Source organism: Peromyscus leucopus, chromosome 7, assembly GCF_004664715.2.
Source record: "Peromyscus leucopus breed LL Stock chromosome 7, UCI_PerLeu_2.1, whole genome shotgun sequence".
Classification (NCBI taxonomy): domain Eukaryota; kingdom Metazoa; phylum Chordata; class Mammalia; order Rodentia; family Cricetidae; genus Peromyscus; species Peromyscus leucopus.
In genome coordinates this window covers 27,173,045-27,193,769 of record NC_051069.1, presented here as the reverse complement: position 1 = coordinate 27,193,769, position 20,725 = coordinate 27,173,045, and the positions used below count along the sequence as shown (strand labels likewise).

The 20,725-nt window shown below is 43.1% G+C and overlaps 1 protein-coding gene across 8 annotated transcripts in view; it reads left to right on the top strand.

The window, feature by feature from the left end:
* Window positions 1-20,725, top strand: part of Sik3 (SIK family kinase 3) — a 222,175-nt gene that overhangs the window by 56,382 nt on the left and 145,068 nt on the right. The gene's annotated exons all lie outside the window — the stretch shown is intronic.

Genomic DNA, 20,725 nt, shown 5'->3' with positions numbered 1-20,725 from the left:
GCTCTGTAGCTGAGACTGGCCTTAAACTCTGGTGACCCTAGCCTCCCAAGTGCTGGGATCATGAGTGTGCCACCATGCCCAAACAACTTTTCTAAGATAATTCAGTGGGGATTTAATTATTAAAATTTGTAACACATTTGCATTGACTTTTAAATTATATAGTATTAATAACAACAACAGTAATTCAGTCTAAAAGAAATCCTTTAAATAAAAAAAAAGTAATGTTTGGTTTCATTACAGGAAAGTTGGAATGAAATTTATTTAAAATAAATACTTTGCTTGTATTGTGGTGTTGGGGAACAAGTCCCTGGGCAAGCGCTCTACCACTGAGCTACATGACCAGCTCCTGTAGCTGCAAGTTTTCCTGTGTCCTGCCCAGTCCTGCAGCTGCTCAGCCAAGTAAACACACAGAGGCTAATATCAATTACGAATTGCATGGCCATGGCCTATCGCTCAATTTTCTTGCTAGCTAGCTCTTATAACTAAACTCATTTCTGTTTATCTACAAGTTGCCATTTGGCTTTGTGGCTTGCCGGTGCTTTCACATTTTGCTTCTCCTGACGGTGGCTTGCAGCATCTTTTCCGCCTCCCCTTTCCTCTTCCACTCTCCCTCCAGTTGGAATGTACTGCCTAACCTTATGCTGCCTCACCATTGGCCAAACAGCTTTATTTATCAACCAATCAGAGCAATGCATATCCACAGCATACAGAAAGATATCCCACAGCAAGCACCTAAAACTAAATACTTTGAAAAAAATAGAAAAGAAATACAATTTCTGGGAAAAAGATAATGATACAACACAGTCATAGTTTTTGTTAATTTGACACATAGCTGGAAAGAGAGAATCTCAATTTAGGAATTGTTTCCATTAGATTGGCCAGTGTGGGCTTGTCTCTGGGGCATTGTCTGGATTGCTTGTTGATGAGGGAGGGCCTAGCCCACAATGGTGGTGCCACCCCTGCTCAGTGGTCCTGACTGTAAGAAAGATAGCTGAGGCTAGTAATGTGGCTCACTTGGTAGAGTCCTTGCCTAATATACTATTGAGACTCTGGGATTGATCCCCAAGAAAGATAGCTCAGCCACAGAGAGCAAGCCAGTAAGCAGCACTCCTCCATGGCCTCTGCTTTGGTTCCTGCCTGAGCTCCTGACCTGACCCCCTCAATGATGGACTTTTACCCTCGAGTGTAAGATGTTTTATCATGGCAACCAGAAGCTAACCAGGATAAACTAAATAGTGTTGTAAAGTAAGTGGGGAGAATGAATACCAGAGGGTAATGGAGATCAGCTTGCCCAACTGTTGAGATTTCATTGACTTCTTGATATGATAGCATTCAATTAAAATTAGTGATAGTTTTCCTTTTTTGGATTTATTTAGTATTGCTTTTTAAAGCAAAGGATCTCCTGTATAATGGAGGATGATCTCTAGTTCCTTCTCCCTTCATCCCTTCCCTCCTCCTCCTTTCTTCCTCCTCCTCTTTTTTGTGCAGTTCATACCCTCTTCCCAAATACTGGGATTACAGACCAGCATCACTCCACTTGGCTTTTTTTATTCTGAAGCATATTGCTAAGTAGCCCAAGCTGGCCTTGGACTTACTGATCTTCTTTCTTCATCTTTCTGAGTGCTGGGATTACCACAGTGAGCGCCTCCATGCTGGCCTCCATGTTCATTTTCAAGTAGACATGCATTGATATGGAAATTAAACTGCATTTTGTACCAGTTTAAGCTCTTGGAGAAGAACTGTAGATATTAACCCTAAAATATTCATAGCACCACCACACTTGATTTAGGGTGAAGAATTTCTGCCCTCAGGTAGCTCCTTCGTTGAGTGGTAAAGTGGAAACATTTATCATGTGGCTCAAATAAAGCCTTTATTGTCTCACACTGTTTTGCTGCTTGCTTCACATGGGCATTTTGCCGCAGTGTAGTGTTGTGTCATGCTTGGAAATGACCCTTGACTATGACTTAGTGCCTGTTACCACAAAGCCTATTGTGGAGAACAGAGAGGGATTGTGCGTTCTAAAAGACAGATAGTTGGAGGGGAACGTGCCCCACACTTGCACTGATGAATAGTGGGTCTCTCTTGTTGTCTGTCAGGACACCCCGATTCTCTTCTTTTCTTCTTCCTCTGCTGTGTGACCTTGGCCAAATCACCACTTTTGAATTCTAGTTCCTTTCTATTAGAAAAACGTTGTTTTTAATTTTGGAGACAGGGTCTTACTATATAGCCCTGGCTGCCCTGGAGTTTATTATGTAAACCAGGCTGGCCTCAAGCTCATAGAGATCTGCCTGTCTCTGCCTCCTGAGTGCTGGGATCAAAAGTGTACACCACTATGTCAGGCAGGTTTGATTTTTTTTTTTCCTAAGGAAAGTTATATGGTTTTAAACTTCTGAGATTTGGAATCCAGTTTGGTTTTGGTGTGTGTATATTTACACAGACTGGTTTTAGGAAGGTCAGGTGTCAAGTTTAGGGAACAGACACCGGGGTCATGAGGCAGACTGCTTAAGGCAGCATGTGTAGACTAGTTCATTTTCTCAGAAAATCTGGAGTGGTTAAGAAAGTTGGCTGTATAGCTAGTCAAAGTGTTATGGGTCTCCCACTCTCCTTTTTAGTGGGGTGTGGAGGGAATTTTTACTCACTGTTTGGAGAGTTAGACAAATCCTACAGCAGAATTAGTGGCCTAGAACCCTGATTTTAGCCGCCCACTAGCGCCTCCAATGGAAGCCGTCTGCGAGGTTCTAGTAGGAGATCAAAACGGCTTCTGGGTTACAGAGGTCCCGGCTGCGGTCTTTAGAGGCCAGAGAGATCAAAATGGCTTCTGGGTTACAGAGGTCCCGGCTGTGGTCTTTAGAGGCCAGAGAGATCAAAATGGCTTCTGGGTTACAGAGGTCCCGGCTGTGGTCTTTAGAGGGCAGAGCTGGGAGGGACCTCAGGGCTGTTGCCTTTCCCTCTTGTCTGGGGCTGGAGCTCAAGGGAAACTCCCAGCACAGCTCCACCAGGGTGGCTTTCCTGGGGGCTTAGTAGGCTCTAGCTCTGAAAGCGATACTCTTGTAGTGCAAGAATAACCACAAACCCGTGTGGACTTGGGAGGCCAGGGAGGGGGTTGCCACATGTCACTCTCATTCTCCAATGCTTCTTGGCTGCTGAACAGACATTTTTCCCGCCAGGGAGCAGATTTTTGGTTATAGATTGACAGTCCTTTCCAAACTGTTTTTGGACAGAAGGCTTTGCTTCTGATCTGCCTTTGGAACTTAGAAGAGCTGAGGTGGGCAGAGTCCACACGTGGTCACCTCACATGGCCAGCTGTCACCTTTGGAACCAGAGCTCCTCTGCCAGGCTTCTTATCAAACACTGTCGCATTGTTTGAGGACAGGAAAGGTAGCGGGGTGACTCTTGGGGCTGATTTGTAGATAACATTTTTCTTTTTTATCCTCACTATCAGGTCAGTTTTTTACTTGCCTTTTTTTTGAGTCAGGGTCTCACTACTGTAGCCCTGGTTGGCCTAGAACTTGCTATGAGACAAGGCTGTCTTTGAACTCAGAGCTTCACCTGCCTCTGCTAGGATTCAAAGCATCTGCCACCACCACCACCACCACCTTATTTCTTTAAATGAACATAATATTTGCAATTGTAACCATTTTTAAGTTCACAATTCAGTGGCATGAATTACATTCAAGATATTAATTGCACTCATGATATTCATTATACTCATGATATAATTACATTTGTAGTATTCATTGATTACATTCGCAGTATTCATTCACTAATTATATTTATGATATTTATTAATTACATTAATTGTATTGATTTATTACATTCATGATATTATGTCCTGATACTACTGTTTGTGGGGCTTTTCCATCACATGATACAGAAACTCTGTACTTAAGAAATCATTGTTCTATATTCCTTTCTTCTCCATCTTGAGATAACATCTAATCTTTCTGTCTCTCTGAATTTGTATATTCTATATATTTCATGTAATACAATTCTATAGTATTTGTCCTTTTTTTAAAAATGTAAAACAATTTTATGTACAACTGCAGAAGAAATAATGCACAGATAGCTTGAACATAAAAACAGGTTATAATTCAAAATTCATTATGCACAGATAGCTTGAACATAAAAACAGGTTGTAATTCAAAAGAGTTATTTGAAACTGGAAAATATTTTCTCTGTAGAAAATAGTAAAAATGGGGTTGGGGATTTAGCTCAGTGGTAGAGCACTTGCCTAGTAAGTGCAAGGCCCTGGGTTTGGACCTCAGCTCCGGGAAAAGAAAAAAAGAAAAGAAAAAGAAAAAGTAAAGAAAATAGTATAAATGATAACATTTCCCAATTTTAAAGCCCCTTTAAGCCAAATGATAGCTGAATTATACATATAAATATTGATTAGATCCTGGGATACAGAAGAAACTTAACTTCATCTGTTCAGAGAGCTATGTTTTACTTAAGTTGTGTAAGTGAGATTCCTATTCATCTTCCCCTTCACTGTTTGATTTATAGCAGGCATTTTTCTATATAGGCTAATCCATAATCTAAAAAGATTTTAGCCTCCCCTACTGAAAGTACAGCCAACATATTCTTTTATCAGCTTAATACGGTACATATTCTTATCCTAATAGTGAAATGTTTCACTAAAGCTTGCCCAGTGATTGGGCAAAACCCAAATTTATGAAGAGGTTTTTTCTTTCAGTGACCAGCCTTTGAATCTTTTGATCCCAAGGAGGGAACACTGTTTCCTGGCCAACTGTGTTCTGTTTTGTATCATTTGATCTCAAGTCAGCAGTTTACTTGTTGTTTAGTAGTGTGTCTTGGCTTGTCTAAATGAGTCATAATTAAGATTTAGTCACTGGGATGCAAATCTTGCCTATGCAGGACTTGGCAATATAGGGATACTGTGCTTTGCTATGGATAGAATTAGGATGGGGCAGGTCTGTTGCTCTACTGAGATGGGCTTTTATAGATACTAAGTCTTTAGAAGCAGTTTGATAGATTTCTTCACCACCTTCCTGCTCCCCAGATTCATAAAGCAGAGATAGAGCTAATGCTGTGGCGTAGGCCTGTGGTCCCAGATCTTAGAGGAGCCAAGAGATTTACCTCCTCAGTCTTCCTCAGCTGTATAGAGGCCCCCTGAGCTACCGGAGGGACCTTGTCTCAAAACAGGACAAAACAAACAATTTAGCAAACAAAGGCTCCCCAAACTAGAATTCCTCAGGCATCTGTTGTTGTTGTTGTTTGTCATTGACAACACCATTGCTAAAAACTAGATTCAGGGCCTGTGGCTTCTTGGCCATCCCAGTAATTGACATTTCCAAAGCTTGCCATCCTCATTTGATGAGCCAGAAGTCTTTTTTTTTTTTTTTTTTTTTGAGACAGGGTTTCTCTGTGTAGCTTTGCGCCTTTCCTGGAACTCACTCTATAGTCCAGGCTGGCCTGGAACTCACAGAGCTCCACCTGCCTCTGCCTCCTGAGTGCTGGGATTAAAGGCGTGCGCCACCACTGCCCGGCGAGCCAGAAGTCTTGTACTATGAAAGTAACCTTGAAGTCAATTAAATAATAATTAAGAACAGGTGTGCCGGCAGGACCCCAGACTCTGAGGATAGAAAGGGGATAAAAACAGTTTTTACATTGGCTTTTGTTTCCCACGTTATTGAGGTGGCTGATAGAAAGCAAGTATACTAGGCTTATAAAGTATGATGGGAAGGTCAGGAGAATATAACTTGGATTTGGAGGCCAAGGTAGAGACAGGCTCTCTATGTAGCCTTGGCTGTCCTGGATTCCCTGTGTAGACTGGCCATTCTCCTGCTTGTGCCTCCCAAGTGCTGGATTAAAGGCGTGTCCCACCGTGCTCTGCTTTGGATTGCGTATTTTTGAAAATTCTGTTTAAACCTCAGTGAGTGGAGAGAGTGTTGAGGACTAACCTTTAACTTTATATGGCAGTGGAGCCTGGTTTACACGACAAACTGTCGATTATAATGGTGAGTGACTTGGGGAAAGAGTTGCCACTTAGAAATGGGCAGTTTTCCTCTTAGAATTGGAGCTTCCCGCCCTCCCTCTCTGAAGTTGTGTCCTAACTGGTTGGTGAGGTTGCGAGAAACTCTTTGCTGAATCAGAAACCATTTCTCCATAGGTTGAAGAAACTGATGAAGTAAATAGTTTATAATTTGAGTGTGGAGATTGTTTTAGGAACTCTTCTGGGCCTGAGTTTTGAAAGGGGGAAAAAAGATTTACTGTTGGAAGGGGCATATAAACACAGCTCTCTGACAGTAGCTTTTGATTTTATTGGCTCAACAAATATAATTATTGCACAATACATAATCTTCTGCTGTGGTAGCTAATGAGATACAAAGCTGCATAATTACAGCAACACTTATTTTCCTTATAGAATTTGGCGGCCACTAAGTAAACAATTGAAAGAATTTATCTTAATTAGCTTAGTTATATGCCGTCACTGACTGACTTCTGTTTTTCTTCACGTTGCTGTACTTCACATCTCAGCCGAACAGAGAGATATTAATTCTTGTAAGCCAGGGCTTCCGCTTCTTGCATTTTAGCCACCTGGCTTTCCTTCCTCAGGGTCGTTGTTCACAGGAGCTGGGCCCTGAGTTTGAAATGCTTATTGGAAGCATTCAGACAGGCAGGCTGGAGGAAGGAGTCCTTGGAGGCAAAGCTTTTCAAAGGTTTCATAAATTTTATCTCTTTTGACTTTATTCATCCATTTTAATGATGCCTGGATTCTTGGTTGTGGTACCCAACTTGGGCAAAGGCCTGTGCTATGTATCAACTTGTAATACATGTCCTGATATTTTTAAAGCAAGACACATGTAGATGGCCAGTGGGTGAGATACCATTCTGGTCTTTTAATTGTGTCCCTTTCTAGCCCGCTAAATGGGCTTGTTAGCGTATTTCATATTCGGCTGGTAGGGTCAAAAGAGCACAAATGAGAACACCCGGAACCTGCCTGTAAACGGTCTTCGGCTTCGGGAGGCAGGTGACTGTGTGGTGGGTGGGCCGTGTAGGTGGGGACTGCACATGGAGGACTTCACGTGAGCCTCTGTCATTCCTGATGGCAGTGACTAGCAGCTGGTCATAGGCTCAAGAGAATAGGAAAAACCTCTGGGAGAACTAGAGAAAATAGGAGTACTTAGGACAGAAGTGGACCCTTAATGAGACCATGGAAGGAGGAATAGAGAGTAAAAGATGGTAAATTAGAAGGAGAAAGAAAAAAAGTAGGGTGAGGGTAGGTAAAGTAAAGGGAAATGCTTTCGATGAGAAAAGCAGAACTGTATTGTCAGAACATAGCCTGGGGAATCAAAGCAAGGTTCAGGGTCTCACAGTGAGTGCAGGCTGGTCTAGAACCCCTGGCAGCAGAGTGCTGGCATTCCTGATGTGTGCTGCCACACCTGGCTTGCTCTTCTCTTTCCCTTTTACTGCTTTCACATTGGTTTTTTCTTTCTTTCTATTTTCTCATTTCTGTGTAGGGGGCTATTCATACTAGCCTAGATTTTAAAGTAAGTATATATTGAGAGGCTCAGGACACACCATGGGTTATAGTTAATAATAGATTTTATTTAGGGGTTTTGATAGGTGCTTTTGCCAAAAGGGAGGGTAACTGTGTGAGATGATGGTTATGTCTACTGTATGTCAAAATATCATGTCGATGTGCTTTAAGTACACCTTACAGAGAAACCGTAAAAAAGAGAAAAAGAGTTCGTGAGAGCTAGGTGTGGTAGTACACACCTGTAATTCCACACTTGGGAGGTTTAGGCAGGGAATTCAAGGTCAGTTTGGGATACATAGTAAAATTATTTTAAACAAAAAGTATGATTATGACATTAAAATCCAAATATTCAGATTTCTTGCAGTATGGCCCTAATCTTACATGATTTTTTAATTTTTTTTTTTTTTTTTTTTTTTTGAGACAGGGTTTCTCTGCATAGCTTTGCGCCTTTCCTGGAGCTCACTTGGTAGCCCAGGCTGGCCTCGAACTCACAAAGATCCACCTGCCTCTGCCTCCCGAGTGCTGGGATTAAAGGCGTGCGCCACCACCGCCCAGCTAAAAATTTATTTTTATTTGTGTGCATGTTTACCTACTTGTCTGTGCACTGTATGTGTGGGTACTCACTGTACCAGGCTTTCTTTTTTTGGGCCACCAACCAGCTCCCAAATCATGACAAGGAGATTCTTATTGGTTATGTTATCTCTGTTTGCCTCGGGCTTTTGACCTTCCTTCCTTCCTTCCTTCCTTCCTTCCTTCCTTCCTTCCTTCCTTCCTTCCTTCCTTCCTTCCTCCCTCCCTCCCTCCCTCCCTCCCTCCCTCCCTCTCTCTCTCTCTCTCTCTCTCTCTCTTTCTTTCTTTCTCTATCATCTATCTATCTATCTATCTATCTATCTATCTATCTATCTATCTATCTATCTATCTATCTATCTATCTATTTATCTATCTTATTTTCACTGCTTCTCATGCTGGCTGGTGGGGGGCTGCCTGGCTTCTGTTCCCGGGTGTCTCCCTCATTCTTCTTGAGCCTAGATTTCTCCTCCTATTTATTCTCTCTGCCTGCCAGCTCTGCCTATCCCTCTCCTGACTAGCTATTGGCTGTTCAGCTTTTTATTAGACCAGTCAGGTGCCTTAGGCTGGCACGGTGAAAAAAACGCCTCACACCTTTACATAATTAAACACACATCCTTACATTGTTAAACAAATGCAGCATAAACAAATGTAACACATCTTTGCCTTGTTAGAATAATATTCCACAGCAACTCACAGAGGCCACAAGAGGTAGGTGGACCCCCTGGAACTGGAGTTACAGGTAGTTGTGAATTGCCATGTGGGTGTTGGGAACCGCACCTGAGTTCTCTACAAGAGCAGCCAGAACTCTTACCCCTCTCCCACATCTTTTAGGGTGATTCACCCCCACTCTTGTATGCTGCTTCACTTCAGCTGAATTGGAGTATTCTGTCCTCAGTCCCCCCACCACTTACTAAGGTCTGTCTTGCGTGTACCTTTCCTAGGAGATCTGACTCGATCTCTTTACCTAAAGTAACATTTCCTTCTTGGCTGCTTTCTGTCGCATCACCTGTGGACACTGCCATGTTACTGGCGCATGGGCATATGGGTGTTCATACACATGGCAGTGGTTCAGAAGAAACGCTGTGGTTACACCCGGCCACTAGCTTAACTATTGGCTCACACGTTTCTGTTTACTGAGTGCCAGGCACAGCTTTAAACCTTACTCTTCTGTAAAATGATACAGCTACTCACTTTAGTGTCCTTGTGAGAATTAAATCAGGTAATCATGTAGAGCATGTAGTAAAGTGCCTACTGTGTATTAAGAACTCAACAAACAGATCTCTGGGTTCAAGGCCAGCCTGGTCTAAAGAGCCAGTTCTAGGATAGCCAAGGCTACACAGAGAAACCCTGCCTCGAACTATTCCCCCCCCCAAATAGAACTCAACAAATGTTACTCATTACAATAGAATGTATTTACCATAGAATTACTCTGTATATGTAATTATATATATATATATATATTTCTTTTTCTTCCTATTAACAGTACTTTAAAATATTTATTTTTAATTGGTATGTGTGTGTCTGTATGAACTAGCAAGCAGGTTCCCACAGAGGCCAAAAGAGGGCATCAGGTTTCCTGGAGCTGAAATCAAGGGTGGTTATTGGCTGCCTGATGAGGGCGCTGGGAGCTGGACTCAGTGCTCCGCAAGAGTAGGTGGTGCTCTGAACAGCTGAGCTGGCTCTCCAGCCCTATCTCATAGTATTTTAAAGATCTTCTAATTTGTGGAAGACGGTCCCTCGCTGCTTATTGTGATTCACGCGGCTTACAATGAGCCCTAGACTGGAGCCCAAAGCACCGGGTTCCGATTTGCTGTTGAGCCTGTCAGACTTCTGTAGGTGACACTGGAGGAGACATGGCTGCAGCCACTGGCCTCACTGGTTTGCACGCTTCCCTCACCTCTGTTGGAAAGCGGACAGCTTAGGACTCAGCACCTTTTAAAAGATTTTGGGGAAAAAAAAAAAACCCTAAAAAATTGCTGTTTTAAAATTATAGTGTGAGAACAGAAAGCATTTATGTTTGTTTGTTTGTTTGTTTTGAGACAGAATTTCTCTGTGTAGTCCTGACTGTTCTGGAACTCACTATATAGAACAAGTTGGCCTTGAACTCACAGAGATCCACCTGTGAGTGCTGGGATTAAAGTCATGCACCACTACTACCCAGCTAAGCATTTATGCTTACAATGCTACACATATCATTCTCCATAGCCAGCTGCTCCCCTGTAGAGCTGGTCCTGGATAACTGCTCATTGGTGGACTTTATTTTGGATGTTTGTAATGAAGATAGATGGTGGGTATCTTTTAATGGACCAGTGTTTATTTTTTAAAGTACACCCTTTATTCCTTAGTTTTCACGATGACATTATTATTGATGTTGTCGTGTGTACAGTGGCACATGTGCCCACATTTACACATACATAGCCCTTTCAGAGACATCCTCAAGCCCCAGAGCCCTCCCTTGCAGTGGGCTGGCTCAGTGTAGCTCAGAGAATATTCGAGGACTGTGAGCTGTGACTCATCGATAGGAAAGAAGTGTAGGATTATTAGAACAGCGAGAGGAGTCATGCAAATGGAGAATCTTGGGGTTACTTATTTTAGACTAGAGCCAGGTTTGTGATTTGTTAGAAATCATTAGAGTTGGTATTCTGTAAAAGTTTGAAGGGTTCTTTGGTTGGTTGAGTGGGTTCAGCTGAGGCTGAGAAAACCTGCAGGCTGCTTGAAGGCAGAGAGTAGCTTGTCTTCAGACCCAGAAGGTCAAGAATACCATAAGGTGAGACCCTAGACAGGCCACTGCTTTTTTTTCTTAATTTACTTATTTGTATTTTATGTACATTGGTGTTTTGCCTACATTTATGTCTGTGTGAGGGTGTTGGATCCCCTGGAACAGGAGGTACAGACAGTTGTGAGCTGCCAGGTGGGTGCTGGGAATTGAACTCCGGTTCTCTGGAAGTACAGCCAGTGCTCTTAACCACTGAGCCATCTCTCTCCAGCCCCCAGGCCATCTGCTTTTAAAAATATTGTCTAATATGTAAATTCACACATCTGGTATGAATGATTCTGGCTAAGGTTTCTGCTTGCTTTGGACTCAGGAATCAGACAAAACAGTTTTTTTTTTTTTTGCCCCAGAACACCAAAACAAAAAAGAGACACCAGAAAACTCAGAACTTCTGGGGTGGTACAGTACTATGGTTTCTTGATGTGTTTGCATTTGAAAAACCAGGTGAAACCAGAGGAAAGGTGATCTGATCTACCCAGGAGTTGGCTTGTCTGTTGGCAAGGAGACCGACCAGCCTTTGGTCAGATCACTGGCTCTGCCGTGCTTCTGTTGCTTTATGTGTTTGTGTGCAGGTAGGTATGTGTGTTTGTGTGCATGCGCCTGTCTGCTAGATTGTCATCTTTTTCTTGCCTTGGAAGATGCCTCTTCATCTGGGCAGTCACCCCACTTAAACAGGAAGCTGATGCTGAGCTGGATGTTGTTTTGTTTTAACTAGGACATCCATTAGACCTTCCGTTTACAGCTGCCCGAGCTGAGCGCTGAGGTTTGCCTCGCTCAGTTTAGACCTCGATGCTCTCCTGCTTGCTGTTTGGGAGTGGCAGGAATCCTGGATTGCTGCTCTGTGTTTTTCATCTTATTCATGTTTATTGCTTAACGCTGATGAAAGGCGTCAGATTCAGATCTTTTGCCAACGGCTGTGTCAGAAGAGTCAGGCGGGGAGGGCAGGACTTTGTGTGGGGACAGGACACAGATTCCTCCTCCCGCCTATCCCTGACAGCCTGTTTAAGTTGCTGCCCACTGATAGTGAAGCTTTCTAGGCTATTGTGGTCCTTGGTGATGGCTCTCTGCTTCTAACTCAAACATCCTAATTTTCCCCATGAGTCATGTGGCCCTTGATCTTGCTTTGCTTTGCTATCTCTGTGGTTGACTTTTATTGTTAATGGAAGCTGCCTGAGGGCCAGGCCTATTGCTAGAGTATTATGCAGAGTTACTCAGTAGGTTGACTTGGGCAAGCTTCCTTACCTGTTAGATGGCATGAGGACAGCTGGAGAGCAAGGTCAGGGCGTTTGGTAAGAACTCAGAATCGCAGATTTTTCAGCGTTTGCCTTTGGCCTTGAAAAAGTACTGCTTCCCGGTTGTTTCTTCCTTGGTTACAAAGATTATGACTTTAGACCAGGAACCCGGAACCACCTAAATTTGTAACTTAGTAGTTACAAATTTATTTCTGTTTTGTGTGTGTGGTGGGGGTGTATAGAGTGGGAACAACAATGTCCTTTACTTTGGTTTGATTTCTACCACTAATTTTTGTTGTTGCTGGTTTTAAGTCAAGGTCTCACTATATAGCCCTGACTGTCCAGAAACTCCTGTATCATCAGGCTGACCTTTGAACTCACAGAGATCTGCCTGCCTCTGCCTCCTGAGTGCTGGGACTAAAGGTGTGTGCCACCATGCTCGGCCACTAAATTGTTCAAAACTGGAAACCTGGGCCTGTAGGGGTGGTTTAGTGGTTAAGAACACTTGTTGCTCTTGCAGAGGACTAGTGCTCACTTCTATCGGTGTGTGAGGCCGTTTTCAACGAACTGCCTGTAACATCAGCTCCAGAGGATCCCAGGCCGCCTCTGGCCTCCGTGATCATTTATATGTGTTCTGTTTTGTAGGTCATCTGGTATACTTTTAGTATCTGACCTGGTGACAAATTAGTTCTACAGAAACTTGCCATATGCTAAGGGCAAATTGTGTGATGCAATCATTATAATAAATATGCTTATTCATGTGAGAGAAAAGTCTACACATATGCTCAATAAAACTGTTTTTTTTTAAAAAAGGTTTTGAGTTCTTGAAGAGGATATATTTGGATCTTTTTTCTTTTTTCTTTTTTTTCTCTAACAAATTGTAGAGAAAAAATAAACCATACACTATTTCCCAACTCTCTCCCATGAAGATTCCCATGGAGTGTCTTGATTTTGACACTGTCTCTGGAGAGCTCTGATTGCTCTGTAAACCACAGTGAAGGCTGACCTGGGGATGCCAGCCCAGAAGCCCACTACTCAGTAGGCTGAGACAAGAAGGCAGAAAGTTCAAGGCCAACCTGAGCTACTTAGACTCCATAGTAAAATTAAAAGAAGGAAAAAAAAAAAAGCCTTGGGCAACAGGCTTGTGGAAGACCACTTACCATGAGTTCATGAGGCCCAGCTTCAATCCTCAGCATCTCAAGACAGAAAGACAACCCAAGAGTGCTAACTGCTGTTCTCACACAGAGCTGCTTGGCCCTGTATTTCTGCAATTCCTTTTCTTTTTAAGTATTGTTTTCCTTGAAATTCTTTGAGAATATTTCCATGCCCTAGTATCTTAACTTTCAGGAAAATGTTGCATATCATTCATGTTATTATGTTAAACTGTTTATCTATGTTAATGTTTTGGGTTTTTTTTTTTGCTTTTTCCTTTCCTTTTCTTTCTTTTTTCCCTCCCTCCCTCCCCCCTCCCTCCATCCATCTGTCCATCCTTCCATCTACAAGGTTTCTATCCTAGGTTAGCCGTGAACTGCTATGTGCTGGAGGATGACCTTAAATGTCTGATCCTGCTTTCCCCTCCCAAGTGCTGGCTGGGATTACAGGCGTGAGCTGCTGGGCTCATTTTATGGTACTGAGGATAAAAACCTAGGGCTTTGTACAAGCATTCTATTCATTGATTTTTTTTCTTTTTCTCTTGTTCCAAAAGAATGGGTCTTGAATTCTAGAAACTACATATGTTGTGCACATGAGTAATGAAGAATGATTTAGTTGGGCATGTGAGATGCACCTGTAATCACAGCCCTTGGGAAGCTGATGCAGGATTATTTGCCCTAGCAATTTTGGGCTAACCTGGTCAACTTAATGAGACCCTATCTAAAAACAACAACAACAACAACAAAACACAATCAGGTGAATGCCTTTAATTCTAGCTACCATTTGGGAGGCCAGCCTGGGCTACATAGTTGAGACCATGTGTTAAACAAAAAAACGAAAGTTCTCAGATGAACTTTTAAAATTGTACCTTATTTCCTCTTCCATGAAATAGTACTGTGTCATTTACAACAGTATTAGCACATTGCCACATTGTCCGACTGCACTCAACAGTGCTGGGCATGGATAGAAACTACTCTGAGGTTGAAAATGCATTATCTGGCTGGGCGGTGGTGACACACACCTTTAATCCCAGCACTCATGAGGCAGAGCCAGGTGTATCTCTGTGATTTCGAGGCCAGCCTGTTCTACAGAGTGAGATCCAGGACAGGCACCAGAAACTACATGCAGAAACCCTCTCTCAAAAAACAAACAAAACAAAACAAAAAAATTAAGAAGCCATAATTCTTATTTATATTTAGCCGTATGGCTTGATACTTTTTCTCAGTGGGGCATTCTCATCTTGCTTTTTCTGCATCTGGCTGGTGACTCCTGACGCCCTTCATTTCCCCAGAATTCTCCTAGTGTGGTTGCCCCACCTATACTTCTTGCCTGGCTACTGGCTAGTCAGTGTTTTATTAAACCAATATGAGTGACAAATTTTTACAGAGTACAAGAGCATTATCCCACAGTACTTATATAAAGTAAGTTTTCTTTTTCCCTTTTGGTTTTTGGAGACAGGGTTTCTCCGTGTGGTTTTGGTGCCTGTCGTGGATCTCGCTCTGTAGATCAGGATGGCCTCGAATTCACAGAGATCCACCTGGCTCTGCCTCCCGAGTGCTGGGATTAAAGGCATGCGCCACCACTGCCCGGCTTAAAGTAAGTTTTTTTTCCCCTTTCTTTTTCTTTCTTATTTTTATTTTTTGAGACTCTGTCTCTCTATGTAGCTCAGGCTGCCCTTAAACTTCACAAACAACTACCAGTCTCTGTTACTGTAGTCTCTGTCACTTGAGTGCTGAGATTAAATGTGTGCACCACCACATCTGGCTTTAAAGTAAGATTTGAATAAGGAGCTGAGAGGTCTTTCTCCTTGGCACAATACAGGAACTTTGGTACATGAACCTTGTGATATATTTTGGCTGCTCAGAGATGTGAGGCCAACACTTTCCTCTACACCCCCCCCCTTTCATTTTGGGATGTGTGTGGTTGTATTCCAGATAAAAACAAGATAAAACTAGAGTAGAAATAATGTTTTTGGAGGGTGGGGCAGGGGTGTCAAGACCAACAGGATTAGTCACGATTAGACTTACTGTTTATTTAATAAATCAGTGAGTGACAATAGGTTCTATGCTTAAGTGCTTATTAAATTCCAGGCCAGAGATGGGAAATTGTAACCTACATTATGTTAGAGATGATGGATGCTTATTGCTTTTAGTTGTCTGTAAGATGTGCTCTTTTCATGAAAGGAAGTATTTCTAAGTATCTTGAAAATAATATTTAAACCAGGCGGCGGCGGCGGCGGCGGCGGCGGTGGTGGTGGTGGTGGTGGTGGTGGTGGTGGTGGTGGTGGTACAGGTACACGCTTTTAATCCCAGCAGGGAGACAGAGGCAGGTGCATCTCTGTGAGTTCCAGGCCAGCATGGTCTACAGAGCGAGATCCAGAACAGGCAACACAACACAGAGAAACCCTGTCTCAAAATACAAAAAAACAAAAACCAAAAAAGCAAAAAACAAAACAAAATTTAAAATGCCTTAATTTGTGGCTTAGTCTGGCCAGAATAAGCCAGGACAAGAAGGATTTCTGCAAGGAAGACTGGTGTTGTGAGCACGTGTTTCGTCCTTTGTAGCCTGCTTCTGCGAAGAATGGTGTGCATGGGTACACCTTTTCTTTCACAGGAGCCTCCACCCTGGCTTTGCAGCATCATGTCAGAGATAATATTTTAAATGTTCCCACCAGACTACTCGTAGAATCTTGGTTAATGGCAAGGTTCTAGAAGGACTCCAGTTGTGGTACCTAATGCCTTGGCATATGCCTGCCATCTTGGTTACTAGGCCTACACTGTGAGATGACACCCCCTCCTGACATCTCAGAATCAACAACATGTAGAAAAGGCAGACAAACTACTCCATCTTGGACTTAGAGAGGCGCATTTGCTCATTTACAGCTAGTTTTGTGCTACCCAAAGCAAGAAACAGAACAAAAACTCCATTTTTATTTAAATGAAATAGTTGAGAATTAGAAAATTGAGCCAGGTTGTGGTGGCCCACAGGAGGCAGAGGCAGGCAGATTTCTGATCAGAGGTCAGCCTGGGCTACAGAGCGAGTTCAAGGACAGCCAGGGTTATTTTAATTCACATTGATAGAGTTGAATCTTCTTGGTGTTTCTTTTCCTTTTCCAAACAGAAAACCCAACAGTATAATGATGCTATAAAATTGTGACTTTGTTTGGCTGTCCTCTTTCCCTGCTCTGTAGCCTAGGCTGGCCTAATACCCATGTCATTTTGTCTGCTTTAACCTCCAAATGAGTGAGATTACAGGCATGTGTCACCATGCCTAACGCTCGCTCTCTGTTTCTCTGTCTCTCTGTCTCTCTGTCTCTGTCTCTCTCTGTCTCTGTCTCTGTCTCTCTGTCTCTGTCTCTGTCTCTGTCTCTCTCTCTCTCTCTCTCTCTCGGTGTGGGTGGGTGTATACAGGCATGCACACACTAAGGGTCAAACTCACAGCGGCCTCCTACATGCTAAACAAGTGTCTACACTGAGCTCCACCGGCTGTCCCAGTAAGTTTGCTTACTTTGTGTGTGTCCCAGCTGTGGTTAGAATATAGAAGCAGTTTGTGTCATTGTCTCTGCCATTATTGTATTCGCTAACCTATCTGTCAGATTGACTATTCAAAACAAAATTATTGTTTTCTTGTCTTTATAATCAAGGTTTTTTCCTTAGGAAATGTATGATAGAAATAGCTAAATTTAATATTGTTAGGGGCTTGAAAGATAGATGATTCAGCAGTTAAGAGCACTGGCTGTTCTTGCAGAGGACCGCTGTTTGATTCCCAGCACCCACATGGCGGTGAGTCCAAACCATCTGCAACTCCTGTTCCAGGGGATCTGATGCTCTCTTCTGATTCTGTGGGGAATTGTCATGCATGTGGTACACATACATACATATATACATACATGGAAGCAAAACATTAAGAGATGGATGTGTAGATGATGGCATACAATTAGTTACTTAATAGGGAGGTGCATGTGGTCCTGGTTGGGTTGATAGAATGGTCTTGGAATATAAATATATTACAGAAGGAAACAACAGATTGCCTTTTCTTTTTAACAGTATGGGTGTTTTGCCTGCATGTATGTCTCTATATCTCATGTACCTGGTGTTTGGAGACCAGACCTTACAGATGGTTGTGAGGCACCATGTGGGTATGGGGAACTGGACTTGGGTCCTCTGCCAGAATGGTCAGTGTTCTTTAGGGCTTTTGTTTTGTGTTTTTGATTGTTTGTTTGGACTGAGTCTTACACTGCACCTCTGGCTGCCCTGAACTCACTCTCTAGACTAGGCTGGCCTTAAACTCATATAGCTCTGCTTGTCTCTGCCTTTCTAGAGCTGGGGTTAAAGGCATGTACCACCACCCCCAGCCCCCTTGACAGACATAGATATATATAACCTCAGAGGGCTTCAACCTTTGTGTGTGTGTAAGGGAGTGCACATATGGATTGTATGAGTGTGTGTGGAGGCCAGAGGTCAACATTGGATCTTCTCTATTGTTCTCTACCATATTTTCTGAGACAGGGTCTCCCGTGTAACCTGGGTAGATGAGTTGATCAGCAAGCCTAGGGATCCTCACGAATCCACCATCCCCCAGTCCTGGGTTACAGGCCTGGCTTCTTATGTCGGTTCTGGGGATCTGAACTCAGATCCTCTGGCTTGCATGGCAAGCGCTTTGCCAGCTGAGCCACCTTATCAGCCCTGGGTTTCAGCCTTCTGTGAATTAACTTCCTGATTTATAGAAAGGATCTACAAAAACCTTACAGCTTACATCATATTTAATGACAAAAGTCTAAATGATTTTTTCCTAGGATTAGGATTGAAACAAGGATGCCTGTGTGTTTCGTTTGTTCCTTTGGTTTTTCCAGACGGGGTTTCTCTGTGTAGCCTTGGCTGTCCTAGAACTCACTCTGTAGATCAGACTGGCCTTAACTCACAGAGATCTGCTTCACGTGTGCTGGGACCAAAGGCGTGTGCTGCTACTGCCTGGTCTACAGTAGAGTTTTTGAAGTAGAATTTGTATACACACACAGACACAGACACACACAGACACACACACACACACACACACACACACACACACACACACACACTACTGTCTAAGGTACACATTTATTATCTCCACAAAGGGATATAATACTCACCTCATGAAACTGAGCTGTCTGTTATCCACTGCCCAAATAATCATATTTCCCCTGCCTTCCCCCTATATTTTATTTATTTCTCAAGACAGGGTTTCTCTGTGTCGCCCTGGCTGCTGTCTTCCTATTAATTGAGACAAAGTCCTGTGCTGCCTAGGCTGGCCTCAATTTCCCCTTTCTTCCTCAGCCTCCCAAGTCCCTGGAATCACAGGCAGGTGCCACTCTGTCAGGCGTGAAAGGACTTGGGACAAAGGTGACAGGCAGCCTGGTGAAGGGCAGATTGTCTAGGACCCAACAATGGAGCAGCAGCTGGGCATCCAGAGGTGGAAACATAAGTTTCAAGCTAAACTGCACAACTTAAATCAAAAATCAACTCTAAATAGATCACAGGTTTAAATGTAAAATGTAAAGCTAAAAATTTCTGGGAAAAGAAAGTAGGAGAGAAAATTTTTGGAAGCTGGAAGCTAGGCAAAGAATTCTTAGAATTGACCCCCAAAATCATAATCTACAAAAGGAAGAAGTGATACACGGGGTTTCGGAAAACTAAACCCTTTTGCTGTGTTGAAAACTATGCCAATGTGCTGTAATCTCAGCACTTGGGAGGCTGAGGTAGGAGTGCCAGGAGGTCAAGGCCAGCCTGGGCTACATCACAAAGCCAGGGCAACAAAGCTACAGGCCTTTGTTACACACAAAGTGTTTAAAAGATGACAAAACCGACCACGGTGTGAGAGAAAGTACTTGCCCAGTGGACATTCAATAAAGAGCAGTGTGGTTGGACCACTGTGCCTGTGGGTTCCTCATCTGAGGAGTCATCACTTACACATCCAGAAAAAAATAAAGATAACTTAATATCGAGGATGTATGCAGGGTGCATGTAAATAGACCATGCTGGATAAGGGGCTTGGATGTCTTTGGATTTTGATAGGGGGTGGAATGTTCTTAAGTCAGTGCCCTGCAATTAGACAGGGTCTCCTGCTTCTAGAATAAAGCATTCCAAGCTCTAAATAAGAAAGCCTTAATAAGTGAGTTAGAAACTGGCAAAAGGGAAAAGATATTTTACCTAAGACGATATATAGGTGGCTCATAAGCGCAGGGAGGTAAGTGGTATGTGTGCAGAGTTACCTTTAATAAATGCCAAAAGAAAGCTGAAAACATACAGAGCCTAAGGAGATCCTAGTACCTGTCATTTATTGTATTTTGTGTTTGCCTGCTTGCCTCTGTGTGTAGTGTATAAGAGAGCGTTTACATGTGTGCAGATGAGCTTGTCTGTGCAAGCGTGTGTGGAGGCCAGAGGTTGGGCTTCTTCCTTTGTTGCTCTCCATTGTTTTAAGGTGAGGTCTCTCCCTGAACCTGGAGCTGGCTGTTTGGGCTAGACTAGCTAGCCAGCAACCCCCAGGATCCTCCTGTTTCCATGCCTCCAGTGCTGCTGCTACAGATGAATGCTGCTACCCTGGGTTTTTCATGGCTGCTGGGGATCCAAACGCAAGTCTTCATGCTTGTACATAAACCCTGGACCGGTGCACTAAGCCATCTCCTAGTCCCTACTTTTTTATTGTTTGCATTTAACTGGGTATGCTGGGTTTCGTTTCAACTTTGTAAGTACTTTTTATCTCACTTAAAACTACCTGTGAATGTAATTTTTAAACAGCTCATAATCTTCTTTATATAGTTTTGCTATAATTTAAATATTTCTGCTGTGCATTTAAGGCTTTTCTCTTTTGTAACTATTACAAGTGATGTTCTGATGAATAATTTTGCATAGAAGGCCGCTCACTGTCAGGGCTCCTGAATGTTTAGAACAGATGGTGAGATGTGAAGTCACTGTGTTCATGGCACAGTAGCTGGAGTTTCTGTGTTAACTGTGCCCTCACAGTCGTGTACAGAGAAACTCGCAGTTTATGTGACTTGGGAAAATACATGTGTGTGTTGTGGAAGAGGGAGGCGGGGAGGCTGGTAGTGCCAGCTTCCACTCCGGGTCCCAGTTACTCATCTCTCTGTATCCTCTAGTCTGCCCCGTGGCATGGCCCCTCCTTACTCTGGGAATGTCTGGGTTCGCTGTGTTTATGTTCTTCTTTTGCTAATCAGAATGGGCCCTTCATCTTCACCTCCAGCTTATAGCCTAATCTCTTCTTCAGACTTTTAGAATCCAGCTGCAGATTACTGGTTAGATACCTTTGCCTTAAGCCACATGTCACAAACTAAACCGAGTGGAGTTTACCAGCTTGTCCACTTTCCCTGAGGACTGCATGACCTCTGTGTTTGAAGCAGAGAGTCTGGGAGGTAGCCTACATTTCCCTTTGAATTTTGCTCAGCACTTCTTGTCAGTTACCATGTGTTAAGATTCTATTTCCAAAATAGCACCCTAATTTGTT